General features: G+C 46.8%; 1 protein-coding gene across 4 annotated transcripts in view; it reads right to left on the bottom strand.

Moving 5' to 3' along the window:
* The window catches only part of PKIG (cAMP-dependent protein kinase inhibitor gamma), a 101,755-nt gene that overhangs the window by 8,811 nt on the left and 76,282 nt on the right, over nt 1-16,662 (bottom strand). For all 4 annotated transcript variants that reach the window (XM_082744711.1, XM_082744709.1, XM_082744710.1 and 1 more), the window contains one exon: nt 14,319-14,388. The gene's annotated coding sequence lies outside the window, so the exon portion shown is untranslated. The remainder of the gene's footprint in view (nt 1-14,318; nt 14,389-16,662) is intronic.

Below are 16,662 nucleotides of genomic sequence, written 5' to 3'. Positions count from 1 at the left end.
AAAATCTTTAGAGATAACCAAGGAGGTAAAAGACCTGTACTCTGAAAGTGATAAAATACTGATTAAAAAAACTGAAGATGACACAAACAAATGGAAAGATATTCAATGATCACGGATTGGAAGAATAAATATTGTTAAAATGTCCAGGCTACCAAAGCAATCTATAGATTCTGTGTAATCCCTATCAAAATACCAACAGCATTTTTCACAGAACTGTCAGAAATACTAAAAGTTATATGGAACCAACAAAAGACCCTGAGTAGCCAAAGCAATCTTGAGAAAGAAGAACTAAGTGGGAGTTATCACATTTCAAGACAGATGACAAAGCTGTTGTATCAAACCAGTATGGTACTGGTACAAAAACACACACACAGATCAATGGAACAGAACAGAGAGCCCAGAAATAAACCCCCACTTATATGGTCAATTAATCTATGACAAAGGAGGCAAGAATATAAAATAGGGAAAAGACAACCTCTTAATTAATTGTGCTGGGAAAACTGGGCTACACAATATACCAAAACAAACTCAAAATGGATTATAGACCTAAATGTGTGGCCTAAAACCATGGAACTCCTAGAAGAAACCAAGCAGTAAGCTCTTTGACATTGGCCGTAACTGACATTTTTCTAGGCATGTCTCTTAAGGCAAGTGAAACAAAAATAAAAACTATTGGGACTGTATCAAGATAGAAAGCTTTTACACAGAGAAAGAAATCATCAACAAAATGAAAAGGTAAGTCTACTGAATGGGAGAAGATATTTACAAATGGTATATCTGATAAGGGATTAACCCCCAAAATACAGCCTTATACAGCCCAACATAAAAACACACACAAATAATCTGATTAAAACAGGGGACCTGATAAGACATTTTTCCAAAAGACATACAGATGGCCATATAGATGAAAGGATGCTCACGTCACTCGGTGTCAGGAAAATACAAATCAAAACCACAATGAAATACCACTTTACACCTGTCAGAATGGCTAGAAGAAAAAAGACAAATAACAAGTAGTGTGAGGATGTAGGAAAAGGAGCCTTTATACACTGCTGGAGGGAATATAAATTGGTACAGCCACTGTGGAAAACGGTTGTGAGGGGTCCTCAAAAAATCAGAAATAGAATTGCCCTATGACCCAGAAATTCTACTATTGCAGATGTACCTGAAGAAAATGAAAACACTAATTTGAAAAAGTATATGCACCTTTATGTTCATTGCAGCATTATTCCTTTTTAAAGATTTATTCATTTGAGAGAGAGAGAGAGAGAGACAGATCATGAGCAGGGGGAGGGGCAGAGGGAGAGAGAGAAGCAGATTCCCCACTGAGCAGGGAACCCGATGTGGGGCTCCATCCCAGGACCCCGAGATCATGACCTGAGCCGAAGGCAGACGCTTAACCCACTGAGCCCCCCAGGCGCCCCGTTTATTGCAGCATTATTTACAACAGCCAAGTGGAAGTAACCCAAGTGCCCATGCACAGATGAATGGATAAAAATGTGGTATATGTACACCGTGGAATTACTTCATAGAAAAGGAGATCTTGGTATTTAAGACAACATGCATGGACCCACGGTGTTATCACACTAAGTGAAATAAGTCAGGGAGGAAAAGACAAACACTGTATGATTTCACTCGTATGTAGAATCGGAAAAATGAAACAAGCAAACAAACCAAAAGCAGAAACAGAGGACAAACTGGTTGCCAGAGGGGAGGGGGGGAGGAGGTTGCACACAATGGGTGAAGGGGAGTGGGAGGTACAGGTTTCCAGTTCCGGAATGAGTAAGTCAAGGGTATTAAAGGGAATATAGTCAGTGATATCATAAGAGCACCATAGCAAACATGGCATAAGGCATAAACTTGTCAAGTCACTACCTCGTACCAGTGAAACTAATGGAACATTGTATGTCAACTACACTTAGAGTGCGTGAGAGAAGGAATGAACCTCCAGACAGAAACAGAGCTAGAAAGAGCCACTGCTCCTAGTCCAGGGCTTTCGCATGCACTGCGACTACAGGGTCATTCCTGTCGCACTTGCGGCCACTTCTAACGACATCCACAGAGGCAGTCACTTCAGAGAGGGAGAGAGACTGGTAACAATGCAGACAAGGAATTTGCTAGAAAAACTGGTATAGGTGACTTTAAAAGTCCAGAGCCAGAGATCAAAATGAGACAAGCAAAACCTCGTATTATACTGTTAAACAATTATTTCTGCCTCAAACATTTATAATAATTAATGATATACACTTTAAATTCCACATCAAGAAAATAGTAAGACCCAATACACTGTCCTCCAAAATCATGTCTTGTCGTGTGAAGACAAAGGCTTACTGGTTTCAACTTTCACTTAAATGTCTTGAATATAGTTATAACTTCAAATTAAAATTAAGTTCAGATTTCAGGGGCACCTGGGTGGCTCAGTGGGTTAAAGCCTCTGCCTTTGGCTCACGTCATGATCCCAGGGTTAAAGCCTCTGCCTTTGGCTCACGTCATGATCCCAGGGTTCTGGGATCGAGCCCTGCATTGGGCTTTCTGCTCAGCAGGGAGCCTGCTTCCTCCTCTCTCTCTGCCTGCTTGTGATCTCTGTCAAATAAATAAATAAAATCTTTAAAAAAATTAAGTTCAGATCTCAGATTGAAAATCAGTACTATGGAGATTTAAAAATGCAAGTAATACACATATGAAAATACTTTGAGAAACAGAACATAAAGCTGAAAAATGGAAAGAAACCCCAAACCTCAGAAGGTACAAAAGGAAAAGCACAAGCCGTCAGAGGCCTCCCAGGGCAAACACTTCCTCTGTCCTTCCAAGTATACTGTATACAATATATAAATATATATTCCTTCCCTCACTCCTTCCTTTTTCTTTCATTTCCAACAGAAACTTTTCTTTTTTAATTTTGCTTTTTTCATTTAAAAATATATCCTGGAAACCATTCCAGATCACCCTGACACCACAGCACTGATTATATCAAAACCCAAGAAACAAACCCCAAATCCTTTACAGCTGAAACTTTTTTCTTTTTTCATTGACTGTACGGTATAGTGTTGTCTTACTACTATAGACTGATTATTCCCTTTTTAAAAAAATTGTTTTTCAGATTTTATTTATTTAATCGTGAGAGAGAGAGAATGCACAAGCAGGGGGAGTGGCTCTGGATCACACTCAGAAATATCTTCCCCACTCTGAGATTACTAAAGAATTCTCCCTTGTTTATTTCTTACACTTTCATGGCTTCATTTTTCACATTTAAGTCTTTGATTTATCTGGAATTTATTTACTGTAAGGTATGGGCTAGAGATCTACCTTAATCACTTTTTCCGCTTACCTCAAGATCATTTGTGGAATAATCAAACTGAAGGGGACCCCAGAGCTCATGCTGAGAAGTCTCCCATTGAAAGCTGGGGAAACTGAGGCCCAGCAAGAAAAAGTGAGCTGCCCAAAGTTTTTGCATCTAGGGGTGCTAACTCTTGGTCCAGCGCTCTTTCTCCTATACTGCTCTGCCCTGTTGAGAGCCCCAGTGACATCACAAATCTCCAAGGGGAACGTGTGGTGTGGCAGGAGGCACCCAGTGTAAACAGCCCTCCGGTGCTGCTATTCACTGGCTTGGAGACCTCGGCCAACTCCCCTCACCTCTCTGGACTCGCTCCCTCTGCCGCAGTGTGGGGAGAACAAGAACACCCTGGGGATCGGGGGCTGCTGCCAAGACTGAAAGAGATGATGTGTATAGAGTCTGATAAGATACCTGGAAACGTAAGAGACACACAATTAATAAGTCGCTAGTGCAGCCTGTTTTCATTGGCTGTCTTATCAGTAAAACTATCTTCTTGACGTTTTTATTTAACTCCTTTATCTTTACGTTTTGTGGTACATAGAAGGCCAAAAACTTATACTTCCTTCTTTTTTTCTTTACAGTGCTGAAGGGAATGTAAGTTCTGCACAAGTGGGGAGCCTGGGTATCCCACTACAGCTGAAAGGCCTTGCACACAGTTGAAACTCAATGAATATTTGATGAATGTGTAAATAATAGAAGATGTTCTAGATTCCAGGGCAGAAAGAGCAAAGGGTTGCAGCCCTGCATCAAAACAGTGGCCAAGGGGTGCCTGGGTGGCTCAGTGGGTTAAGTCTCTGCCTTCGGCTCAGGTCATGATCTCAGGGTCCTGGGATCAAGTCCCACATTGGGCTCTCTACTTGGCAGGGAGACAAAGTCTCCTGCTTCCCGCCTGCTGCTCTGCCTACTTGTGATCTCTCTCTGTGTGTCAAATAAATAAAATCTTAAACAAAAAACAAAAACAAAAACAAAAGCAGCCAAAGCTCTGGCTCAGTCTCCATGCTGAAGGGTGATCCCTACACTCTATCCCAGCTTCCCTTTCCCCCATCTGAATATAACAAAGGTCGAAATATGCTCTCTACAGCTCTTCTGGTCCTAACATTTCTTCCTTCCTTCCTCCCTCCCTCCCTCTCATTCATTCATTTCTTCCTTCCTTTCATCCACTCATCCATTCATTCTTTCATTGTTTACTGAGCACCTTCTATATGCCAGGCACTGGCATGCGGTACGCACTGGAGACTAAAAAGACATTTACAGTCTGATAAGAGAAAAAGGAGCTGAACAGGTAAATGCCTGATCATCACAGATAAATGCTAAGTGCAAAGGAAGACGAGACCAGGTTCTCTGCGTCTGGATGTTTAGTTAAGGGTTGTGTGGTCGGGGAAAGCCTCCTTAAGCAGGCGACTTCGTGTTGACATCTACAGAAAAGCTGCACGGGGGTAGTCCCAGCAGAGTCAACAGCCAGTCTGGGGCTACAGTGATCTAGCATCTCCCATCTCATCTCCAACCCTAGGAAGTGCTCAAGAGTGACATTCCTCTGCTCTTCCTCAACCTCAGGAGATTCTGGGGCTTTCTTGGGGTCTGGTCACCTGTAAGGCATTTGCATGACCAGGATGGAAGGGAAGACCCTTATACGCAGCTTCCCAGACCCAGATCCAGAACCTTGGTAGCCCAAGGTCAGAGGCTCTTGCAGGTGCTGGCTCTGGGCACTGTCAAGCTCCCCACAGGAAGCCACCTTATGCCTTCAGTTTCTAACACTCCCCCCCTCCCCGCCCCAGCTCTGTAATGGAAGAGGTTCCCAGACTCTGCCAAGAGCTACATGGTCTGTTCCAAGACTGCAACTATTAGGCCTCATTGCTCAGGCAGATTCCAGTACAACTCTAAATTGTTTCCAAATTTACCAGAAAGGTCATTTCCTGTTTTTTTTTTTTTTTTTCCTTTTCAAAAATTAAATATTTGCAGAGACCGTACAAAAGAAAGCAGATCCTTTTGCAAAGGACACAGGGCACAGAGTGAGACTTGGTCCCGTGGGAGAGGTCTCCTCAGGGGTGGGGAAAACGCTCTTGAAGGTTTCTCTGAGGGGAAAAAAGGGCTGTGGAAACCTGACGGAACTACCAGAGCCTACTGAGCGGGCATTCCTCAGATTTAAAGGGAAGCGGCTTTTCCCTCTGGTGCGCAGCCAGAACCAGAGGGGCACGGAGGCGAGGAGGAAAGTCAGGGCCCCTAACAGCACCTCCCAGAACCTGAGGAGGGGCAGGGTAAGGGATTCTAACCATGGGAGGCCTGCACCAAGAGGCGGACTGGCACCAAGCACCATCTAGTGCCTTGGGCACACCCAGAGCCGAGTCGCCAGAGAGCAGTTTCCTGCCTGGGCAATGCCCGCTGCCCCCTCCAACGGCCTCCGGGGCAGGTGGTGGAGACACAGGCTTTGGGAGGCCGCTGAGGAGGAAAGGGCAGGGTGCAGAGTCACCCAAAGTCCTCAGTGACCTTCTGGTTGTCCGTCCTTGCGGACATCCTTTTTCTCAGATGTCCCCCACACTCCAGGGCCCTCTCCTAACATCTTGGAACATGTCGCAAGCCCGTCCACACAGGTGCCTCCTCTGTTAGGGACTTTTGTGGTACAAGGCCCCTAGGACCGGGAGCAGGACCAGGTGTGGGTCCTCCTCTCTGTTGGTCCCTGGACGTTCTTAACCCTTTCCCGTAATAGTATGTGTTGATGGCTCCCCGTACAGCCCGCAGCCTCCCTCCAGAGCTCTACGATTGCCAACCTGACTGCCTCCTTCACATTTCAAACTTCACACGTCAAGTCGCAAGCCTGCCCCCTCTGGCCTTCCCCAGCTCAGTGAAGGCGCCATCTGTCCGGACCGCTTAGATGCTGGATTCCGCCTCGCGCTCCATCATACACGACCCCTCGCCGGCTCCCGTCACCTCCACCTGCGAAGCTCAGCGTGGATCTGTCCTCCTTCCCCCTCCACGGTCACCACCTGGTCTCCGTCCTGCCTCACCTGCACCTCGGTGGAGCCTCCTTACTGCATCCCTGCTCTGCGCTTGCCCTTGGCCCAAGGTCCATCTTCTGTACAAGCAGCCGGCGGGGATGTCTGCCTATCAGACCTTGGGTCACCTCCCTGTCTCATTCAGCCTTTGATGCTTTTCCATTCCACAGCTAGCAAAATCCAAACTCATCCCCCCCAACCTGAAGTCCTGCTCTGATAGAACCCTGCCTCCCTCTGTGACCTTTATCCTCATTCCCACGGTCTTTTGGCCCATTTGCTCATTAATCCTCAAACTAACTATGTTCTTCTGACCTCAAGGCCTTCACGAGACTGTTTTATGCCCGGAACGCTCTCTGCTACTCTGCTCCTTACAGAGCCTTGAACCTGGATTCCTGGCCCTGCCTTCTCAAATGTTCCGGCTCTAGGACTCTGGCCGGAGAGGCCTTCAGGGCAGGCAGCCTTCAGAGCCCCCCAGCCCACCACTCCTGCTGGTCAGGGAGGCCTGGCTGAGCCACCTGGAGTCTGTGGTATGGTGGACACCGCGGGCTGAGGAGTCACCAGCTTCTTCTTCTTCAAGATTTTATTTGAGAGAGCAAAGGAGTGAGTGAGTGAGACAGACATGAGCAGAGGGAAGGGCAGGGAGAAGGGAGAAGCCGACCCCCTGCTGAGCAGGGAGCCTGACCTGGGGCTCCATCCCAGGACCCTGAGTTCATGACCTGAGCCGAAGGCAGACGCTTAACCGACTGAGCCACCCAGGCACCCACCAGCTTCTGCCCCTACAGCTGGGCAAGTTGCCTGACCAAAGATGCCTCTTCTGGAAGATGCGGGTATGACAGCTGTCTCGCAAGGTAGCTGTGGGGACTAATCAGAGCCAGCCCATACAGAGTCCCTCCTGCGCGCCACACTGTGTGCTAAGCATCTTATAGGCACTACCTCATTTAATTCTAGAACAGCTCTCTAGCATGTGGAAAGCGTTCTTCATCCTGTTCTACGGAAGAGACAGCTGAGGTGCAGACAGGCCGAGTAGCTTCCCCAAAGTCATGTAACCACGGAGCATGGGGTGGGGTCGAGCCTGTGCCATTCGGTTACGAAGCACAGAAATGAATCGGCATCTGCCTGGCACTAGAAAGCATTTGCTAAACGTGGTCCATTCCCTGTTCTCCCCTCTGTCTCCAGCCTTTTCTGGAGGGCATTTCTGAAGGAAGGGCAAGAAAGCAACGGAGTCCCAAGGAGACAGTCTACAGTGCTGCTGAAACACACACCCATGTGTACTTCTCCTGCACTTAAGCAAAGTTCTATTTAGAATTTTCAGCTGGAGGTAAAAACCTTCAGAATCTTTTTGGTGATGTTAGGTCCGTTCTCTGAATTCTGTCCCCAAATTCCATTTTTTGTTATCCTACTTTACGGCAATGGAAAAATAATTACTTGGGGGTACAAAATTTAAAACTCTCACTCCCTCTGCAGCCACATCTCTCCCTGGGACGGGGCAGGGTTAGTCCTGCACGGAGGGCTGGGCACTGAGAGGGGGATACACACTCCTCAGTCCTCGGACACCTGTGCTTCTGCAGCGGTCTCTGCAAAGAGGCAGAAGAGGCCAGCTGGATGACCGCTTGGGGACCGGGCACGTTGGGTGCCCCCTGGGCCTTCTGGTCTTTACACACCATCTCAGCTTGCTGAGGCCTTGGCTAAAGTGGTTCCCAGAGACTGGCAGCCCCCAGCGTACTGTGGAGGGAGGGCAGGAAAGGGAAGCGCGATCATTTCCATTGTGGAACAGCCAAAGGGCCAGAGGGTGGCCTGAGCTCCAGCTCTGCTGGGTACCTCTGGGCAAGGTTCTTTCCCCCTCAGACCCTGGGTGGAATGAAGTAGGAAATGCAGTGGGTAAGCTGGGGTCTTTGTGATGGTTTTGAAACAATCTGCAAATGCTTTGACGTTGCCTCTATCAAGAGGCGGAATCTAATTTGCATCCTTTGAAAGATGTGGCCTCAGTGCCTGGCTCCTAACTAATGGGGTGCAACAGGAGTGCTGCTGTGTGACTCCCAAGGTGGGGTTAGGAGAAGAGACACAGCCTCCACCTGGCTCTCTCTTAGAGCTTTGAGCTGCATGTAAGGAATCTGAAGCTGCCACGCTCTGAGGAGGCCCAAACCAGCCCAGGGAAGTGCCCACATGGAGAGGTCCTGCCAGCGCAGGGAGAGAGGAGCAGCCGGCGGCCCCTGGCTACACTGGCCTCGGGCTGTTCCAGCACCAGCCACCACCCGATGGCAGGTGCATGAGAGATCCAAGCCCTAATCGCCCAGCCAAGCTCTTCCCCAACTTCTGATGCACCGAAATCACAACCGATAATAAATTATTGCTGTTATTTCAAACCACTAAGTACTGGGGCTGCAGTGTTGATCAGCAATGGGTAGCCAGCGTGGTCTCCAGCATGCCGTCTCTCCAGGCCTCCAGAAGTCTATAAAATGCATTCCCTAAATCCACTGAGGAGAATGAAAAGGCAAGATATGATCTCTATAATATTAATTTATCCATCCATTTCGTTCCACAAAATTTTACTCATCACTCAATCTATACCAAGGTTGGGACTAGATGCCACGGACTCAAGACCAGTAGGATATCACTGTGTCCTTGAAGGAAGTTCATGGTCTAGTTGGGAAGATCAACTCATGCCCCAATATTCATGACGAGTGTGGGTGGTGCCTACCAGAATTACCAGGACTGCTAGGAGACCGTTTCAAGCTGTGCCCCTCGCCTCCCACAAGGATTCTACTAACACCAGGCAGGGACAAGGGGCGGCAGGGACATGGGGCGGCGGGGACACAGGGCAGCGGGGACACAGGGCAGTGGGGACACAGGGCAGCAGGGACACAGGGCAGTGGCCTCTGCTGCTGCCGGGAGGGTGTTGGAGTCCACACAAGTAAGAAGAGAGAAGAGAGTTTAGGGACCACTTCTGTATAGAAATCTTTAAAAATTTTAAGACTCTTTAAAGAGCTTCGTAGTTAAGAGCTGTAACAAGAAAATGTATATGGCAGAGTCGGGGCTCGGGATGCCAGTCATTTATACTGTCACTAATTTTAAGGAAGTTCCTCCCTCCCTCCCTCCCTTTGTATTTAGCACTCGCTGGGCACTGGGGATTCAGCAGTGAACGAAACCGACTCTCGGCCCTCATGAAGCTGAAGGTCTAGTGGAGTGACGCTACTAACGAGCACACAGAATAAATTATTGGGGGCAAAAGTACTAAGGGGAAACTAAAGCAGGGCGAGAGGCATGGGTCTCTCTATAGAGGGCACAGGGAGCCTCAGAGATGGGACCCTGGCGTGGAGACCCGGAGGGAGAGAGGGAGGGAATGAGGGAGGCGGGCAGCAGGCAATACCTGGGAAAACCATGCCAGGCACAGGGAGGAAATGCAAGAGGCGGCCTTGCCCAGTGTCCAGAAAGACTACCAGGAGGCCTCAGTGCCGGGGTGCAGGGCTGGTGGGGAAGGAAGACGGAAAGTGGCTGGCGCCTTCCGGGGTCCTGGAGGACAAGGGTGCCTCTGGATTTGGCTCTGATTTGGATTTTACCCTCTCATAGGCATTTCCAATTGGATGCCTTAATGCTTCCCTTCCACGCCAATTTTTGAGCTTTCTCCCTGGTGTGGGGTGAGTGAGGGGACCCCCTCACCCAGTGCACCCGGGCATAGACGCTGCCTGCCAGAGGGCAGTGCCGGCCAGACTTGGATCCTCCTGTCTGAGCTGGAGGAGAAACAAAGTTCTCGGGGCCTCCCTACCGCCTCGAGCCAGGAGTAGAGATAAGAATCCGCAAAACACAACCTAGGTAAGTACTAACTGAACGGCCTCCTGTGGAACCTGGAAGAGCCACGTGTTTATACACTGGGGACCCAGCACCAAAACAAGAACCCTGCTTTGCCATGACACACGTGCTGACACAGTTCACTGACTGCCTTCCCAGCTGGTTCCGAGAGGACGGGTCCCCAGACTTTCGCGTTGGTCACTGTATCGGCGCCACACGGTGTAGTTCTTGAATGAGGAAGGGGCTCAATAAATATAGTCACGTGACTGAGTCAGTCCACAAACAAGATAAAAACTCAAGGACATCCACGCTCTCAAGCCAGTGATTGAAATAACCATCTGAGCCCCGGCTCCTGACCAAGTAAGAATAGTAACAGGAAAATTAAGACGGCTGCCATCTCGGGGGTGTATCTACTGTGCCTCAGGACAGGGTAACAGCCTCTGCGCTACCTCACAGTAGCCCCATATAATTAGATGCCTCTGACACAGAGCTGGGAGGTACTGGAGCCTGGATTCCTCCCAGGACCGGCTGGATCTCAGGCCTCAAAGGCGGTGCCTCTCGGGTTTAGGGAGGCAGAGAATGTGCGAGCCCCCCTAGGAGTAGGTGAGGGGAAGCGGCTGATGCGGCAGGAGCGGGCTGCCAAGGAGAGGAAAGGGAGGTTCTCCTCTGTCGTTTACCCTTGTCTCTACCTACTCACCTGACCTGTTCAAGCTCTACCCTACCTCCGAGAATCACAGAACATTCCCGCATTCCGGTCATTTACTCCACGCTTAATAAGTGCATACTCTTTCCAGCAATGGTACTGAAAGTATTTGAGAGGCACTGCATTAGCTAACCCTCCCCATGGAGAGACCGTGACTCACAGAGGTGGCATAAGTCACCGAAGGCCCCCACCAGTGACTGAGTGAATCAGGACTTGAATCCGCAGTTCCTCGTTGTCCATTCAGTATGTGTCCTTCAGGATGACGCATTCTGGGGATGGCTTTGTCTGGATGTGACGACACTGCACCTGTCTCGTCCCCATCAGAGAACTCCCGGCCCCCCTGGCTGCTCTCAACCCAAATGCCCCCTCCCCAACACCAGCCTGGCTGAAACAAGGCCACAGGCTGTAAAAATGGCACAAGGAGCTTTCAGGGCACCCACCACTGCACCTGTTGCAGAGTGTCCAAGAAATGCTTTCTAAAAGAAGGAATAAACGAACGAGTCAGGAGAGACAAGACAATGGAGCGCGAACAGCTCCAGAGAGCTCGCAGCTGGACATTGTCCGAGGGCCAGGACCCTGCGCGAGCTGTCTCCTGAATTTCAAAGAGTGACAGGCATGTACACAAGCAGCCTTCACGCCAATGACGACTACAGCAAGGCGGACAGAGAAACCACACCAGGGATTCAGATGACAGAAAGAAAGCTCCCATGCCGAGTTACCACTGGTTCTGACACCAGCAGAGAAACACAGCCTCAAGAAGCCACTGCTTTACAGCGGGGCACCGAGAAGAGCCTGCTTGCCGGGCAATGTCCCCAAGTAGAAAGGACTCAGAAAATACTTGCTTCTTGCTTATGTCAACCCCCAACTCGGGCATAACAAAGACATGCTTGCAGCTTCTTAGCCAATAAAGCCATTTATAAAATACGTTAGAGTCCAATTTCATTTGTCTAATTATCCCTTAGGGAATGACTCACTCCAGATCACCAAGATTCCCACACTGTTACTCTTGTAAGATGAAAACCTCATCTGGAGATAGAAAATAGATCAGTGGTTGCCTAGGACTGGGGAGAGATGGAGGGTTGGGAAGGTGCTGGGTACTGAAAATGTTCTAAGACTGATTATGGTGATAGACACATAATTCTATAAACACACTGAAGGTCACCGGATTGTGCACTATAGCCAGGTGAACTGTATGGTATACGAATCATATCTCAGTAAAGCTATAAAAAAGCCCTTATCTGAATTGTAATGGATAGAAATTCTTCTCATATGATGCTTTAATGTACTGCCAACTTTTCCTTAAGGATTTAAGATCACAGCGGTGTACGTGCTATAATCCAGCAACGCTCTCACTATTACAACATACAGGGCAGTCTGTCCTAAACGACCCTGTTTTTGCTATTTAATCTAGTTTTACTGTCGATGCCCTTTACTTTCACCAGAAAGCTTGGGTGATTAAGCTCATGAGCTTGGGTCACGTATCCCTTACTGACTTACTGGCTACGTGATCTCTGGTGAGTGACTAGATCTCTCTGTGCCTCTGGTCCCCCCCTTTATAAACAGCGGTAGTAACCTCACTGGAGGGTTGTGGGAGTTAAAGATGATGATGTGAATAAAGCATTTATTGCTGTTCCGGGCAGTGGGGAGCCAGACTGAGTTCCGGCCATCAACTGTTCTCCCCACTGTCAGTACAGCCACCTAGAGGGATCCTTCTGAGCTACAGACTCAGGAACCGGAAAACCTGCCTGGAGTGTTCAGTACACCCGCTGCGGTCAATGAGATGAAACGGGCTGGGAATGAGGTTTCAGAACTGGACTTTGGGACATCCCCCGGGAAGGCTCTCAGCGTCAGTGATACGGAGTAATCTGTCCCAGTTCAGGTTCAAACAGAAAAACCCAGGGGCCTGGGGAGGTCTCTCAAGATCCTGGATCTGGGAGGCTTGTGTCCAGGGGGACACAGTGGTCTCCAACACTTTAGACTTTCTCTAGACCAGTGTTTCTTAAAATTCAGAGGTCATAGATACCTCTGAAAATCTGAGCAAAGCCAAGGACACTTCTTGGCGCAGGAAAATCTATTTACATATACTGTACCCATAGGTACAGGGGAAATCCCGAATACCAGAAGCTAACCATAAATTCCTGGCTAAAAACCTCAGCTCTATGGGGCGCCTGGGTGGCTCAGTGGCTCAGTGGGTTAGGCCTCTGCCTTCGGCTCAGGTCACGATCTCAGGGTCCTGGGATCGAGCCCCGCATTGGGCTCTCTGCTCAGCAGGGAGCCTGCTTCCTCCTCTCTCTCTGCCTGCCTCTCTGCCTGCTTGTGATCTCTCTCTGTCAATTAAATAAATAAAAATCTTTAAAAAAAAAAAAAAAAACAAAGTTTAAAAATCCCAGCTCTAGACTTCCTACAGCCCCAGCATCCTCAAGTTTGGTGGCCGTGAGCCCCAGAACTCCCATTGCAGCTGGAACAGAGGCCTTCTGGAGGCCTGCCCTCCTAAATGAGCCAGACAAGCGGTCCCGGGAACTGATTGCTTCATCTTAGTCACTGCGAACAGCTGCATCCAGGGGCTTCCCAGGGGGCACTGAGTCAGAGCAGGACACAAGCATGGTAGCTCGGGAAGCTACCGCAGGGCAAGGCCCAGAAGCCCTGCTAATAAGCAGCTGGGGAGTTCCAGCCCTAGGGCAGCAGCCAGACTCTCTCTCTGCCAGCAACAGAGAAGATGAACCTTAGGGGCTAGGGGCAGGCTAGGCCAAGCACAGGAATTCAGAGGTGGAAATCGGGGAAAGTCCCCAAGCTGCTGGGACTACTAGGCCTTGGACAGATTCAGCTCTAACTGCAGGGAGACAGAGCCAAAAGAGGGTAGGCCAGTTGTGGGGAGGGGAGGGAGCTGAACCATGGATCAGAGGCTGTTAAAAATGATTAACTGACCCCACAAGTGTCTAATTATGAACACTGACCCAGAGTGGCCATACTCCAAGAGTACGCCATTCATATTTCATGAAATGCAATACTCTTCCAACTGGGGGTGGGGGGACCTATAGGCACCATCTCTCTTCATCAGACCCGTAGGCTGTGCTGATTTCTCCAGGCTGGGTTTGCTTGCTTTTGCTCCTCTATCACAGTATTAAATTGCCCATAATGTGCCCTAGGCTTTATGAGAATAGCTTTGCAACAATTGGTGGACAGGAAAGCTGGCATCGTGCCCAAATTTGCTAATAATTTCTGTGCATGATTCCATCAGTGTAAGTGGATGACTGGAGAAACCCACGCTCTTTGGAGCCGCCAGAAGTAACTTGTTTTTCTGATGCTATAAAGAAATGGTCTGTAAAACTGGGGTGTGATATTGTATAACTTCTGCAAAGTGCCAGCCTGCTTTACCTCCATGGGACCAGAATTCCTTTCTAATTTCACTTGGGACCGATTTATTCGTTCAAACAGAAAGAAAGCTATTTACACAGAAACGCTTGGGAGGTGACAGTAGAGTGGTAAGAACAGTGTGACTACCCACCTGGTTTAGTTTCTTTTTCCTACTTGCATCTCTTCCGATTTTCCGCTGTTGAGTAATCAGTGTGGAAATTCTAAGGGAACAGAGGAAAAACAAAAATTAGAGCCAGACACACTCTAGGGTTGTAAACTAAAACAATCTTTGGGAAGACAAGTTAAGTGTATCTAGTATCATGTTAAATGTGCACATCCTTTGGGTCAGCCACATATGTAGGCATCTACACTATAGGTATGTTCCCATAAGTAAAAGGATGTTCGGTAAAACATTCTGTGTAATAGCAAAAAAAAAGATGTCTGTTTAATGTCTGTTAATAGGACAAGTTAAGTTACAGTGTCCCAATACAGTGAGAAACCAGGCTGCCATCACAAAGAATGAGAAAGATTTCATTGCACCGACAAGGAAATGTCATCATTTTCATATGTCAACATTTTTAATATAAATATGAACATGATTATTCTAATCATGTTATAAACATGATTGTTTATGCTTAGAAAAATATACCATTCGTATACATACACATTTGTATCTACACAGAACAAGGCCATCAGCAAACTATGAAAAGCGGCTCTCTCTGGGCCTTGGAAACTGGAGGGCGAAAGGAGTGAAAGACGAAATTTCCCTTTTTACATGAATAAATTCTGTTTTGGTTGAAAACTTTTAAAGAGGCACACGTAACTGTCATAATCATTATACATGCTATGTATCTAGAATTCTAAAATATCAAGAGTGCAAAAGACATTTTCAGACAAAGACTGAGCAAAAGTTTGCCATTTAGTCTCCAAGAACATTCTCCAACAGAAAGGAAACCAAACACAGAAAGCAAGTGAGATTTTGGAATCAACAGTGAGACAAATTACTAAGGTTAGTGTATTGGTAAATTTAAAACACTGAGTGAGTGAAACCAAGCTAAGTGGGGAGATCAACACAAATTTGACAATATTACGCATTTGACTGTAAGAGTGTCAAGGATGGAAGAGAGATGAGAACTAAAACCTTGCACGGCCCCTGTGAGCCAGGACAAGCGGTAACACTGTTTAATTGAGACAATATATTCATGATGCCTATTAAAAGCTTTCAAGGTAAAATGACAAAATACAGAAATAGAACACTTAAGTTTCAAACCAGTTAGCATGTTCTCTCCAAATTACTACATAGTTTTAACTAAATTTCAATAAGAATACAAATAGTATTTTGGGGGAGAGTGAAATGGGTAAAATTACTTTGAAGTTCATATGGAATAATAAATTCCCCCAAAATTTAGCCAAGAAATGGGAAAGAAAATTATTTTAAAGAAGTAAATAGGGGAGTTGTCTAAAGAGATAATAAAAATTTACTTCATAAAGACTTAAGAAAAAGATACGGTTGTAACATAAGAACAAACAGGTCTGTGGACTGAAGCCGCAAGTTCAGAAATGGATACAAGAAAGGAACTTAATTACCACAAAGATGGAATTCCAATGCAGAACAGAAAAGATGGCTTATTTAATAAATGGTGCTGGCATATCTAGAGCAAAGCTTGGCCACTACCTCTTCGCTACATATAAACACAATTCCAAAGGGATTAAAGGTTCAGGATTAAATAATTAAAGCCATAAAAGTACTGGAAGAATGTTTAGGAAAATATTTATATAACTGTGAGGTGGGTAAATTATTATTAAACAAGGCAAGAAATCCAAATACTATGATGAAAAAATAGAAGAAATTTAACAAACAACAGATCAGGAAAAACAGCTGCAATACATATAGAATCCTTAATATATAAATAGCTTCTATAACTTGTTAAGAAAAAAAGCAAACAATTCCTAAGGAAAAAAGTGAAGGAAATTCAGAGAAGAGGAAAATAAAGTGACCAATTCACATGAAACAATGTTTAATCCTACTAGTAGTAAAGAAAATACAAGGTAAGCGTCTGTGAGATACCACCTTCTGCCATGACCTTGGTCACAGACAGTACAGACAGAAGACGGGACGGAGGGAGGAGGGGAAATGAGACTGGAGGGGGAGACAGAGGGCTGGAGGAGGAACAGAAAGAATATCTAATATTGGTAAAGATCTAGGGAAATGGAAGGACTCCTATATTTCTGAGAAGATGTAATTACTAGAACTCTTTATAAAGTAGGATATTCTCTATTAAGATGTCAAATACATACAATATATGTATATTATTATTAATATACAATATTATTTATGAAAATGTAACTTACAGAAATAAAAGCACCAGTATAGTCAATGGTATTACCATAGTGGCGTATGGTGACAGACGGTGGCTCCTTTTTTCCTGAGCACAGCATAACTTATAGACTTGTCTAATCACTGTATTATACATCTGAAACTAATGTAACATTGT

The sequence above is a fragment of the Mustela nivalis genome, assembly GCF_964662115.1.
Source record: "Mustela nivalis genome assembly, chromosome: 8".
NCBI classification, from domain to species: Eukaryota; Metazoa; Chordata; class Mammalia; order Carnivora; family Mustelidae; genus Mustela; species Mustela nivalis.
This window is presented reverse-complemented; position numbering and strand designations above follow the sequence as displayed.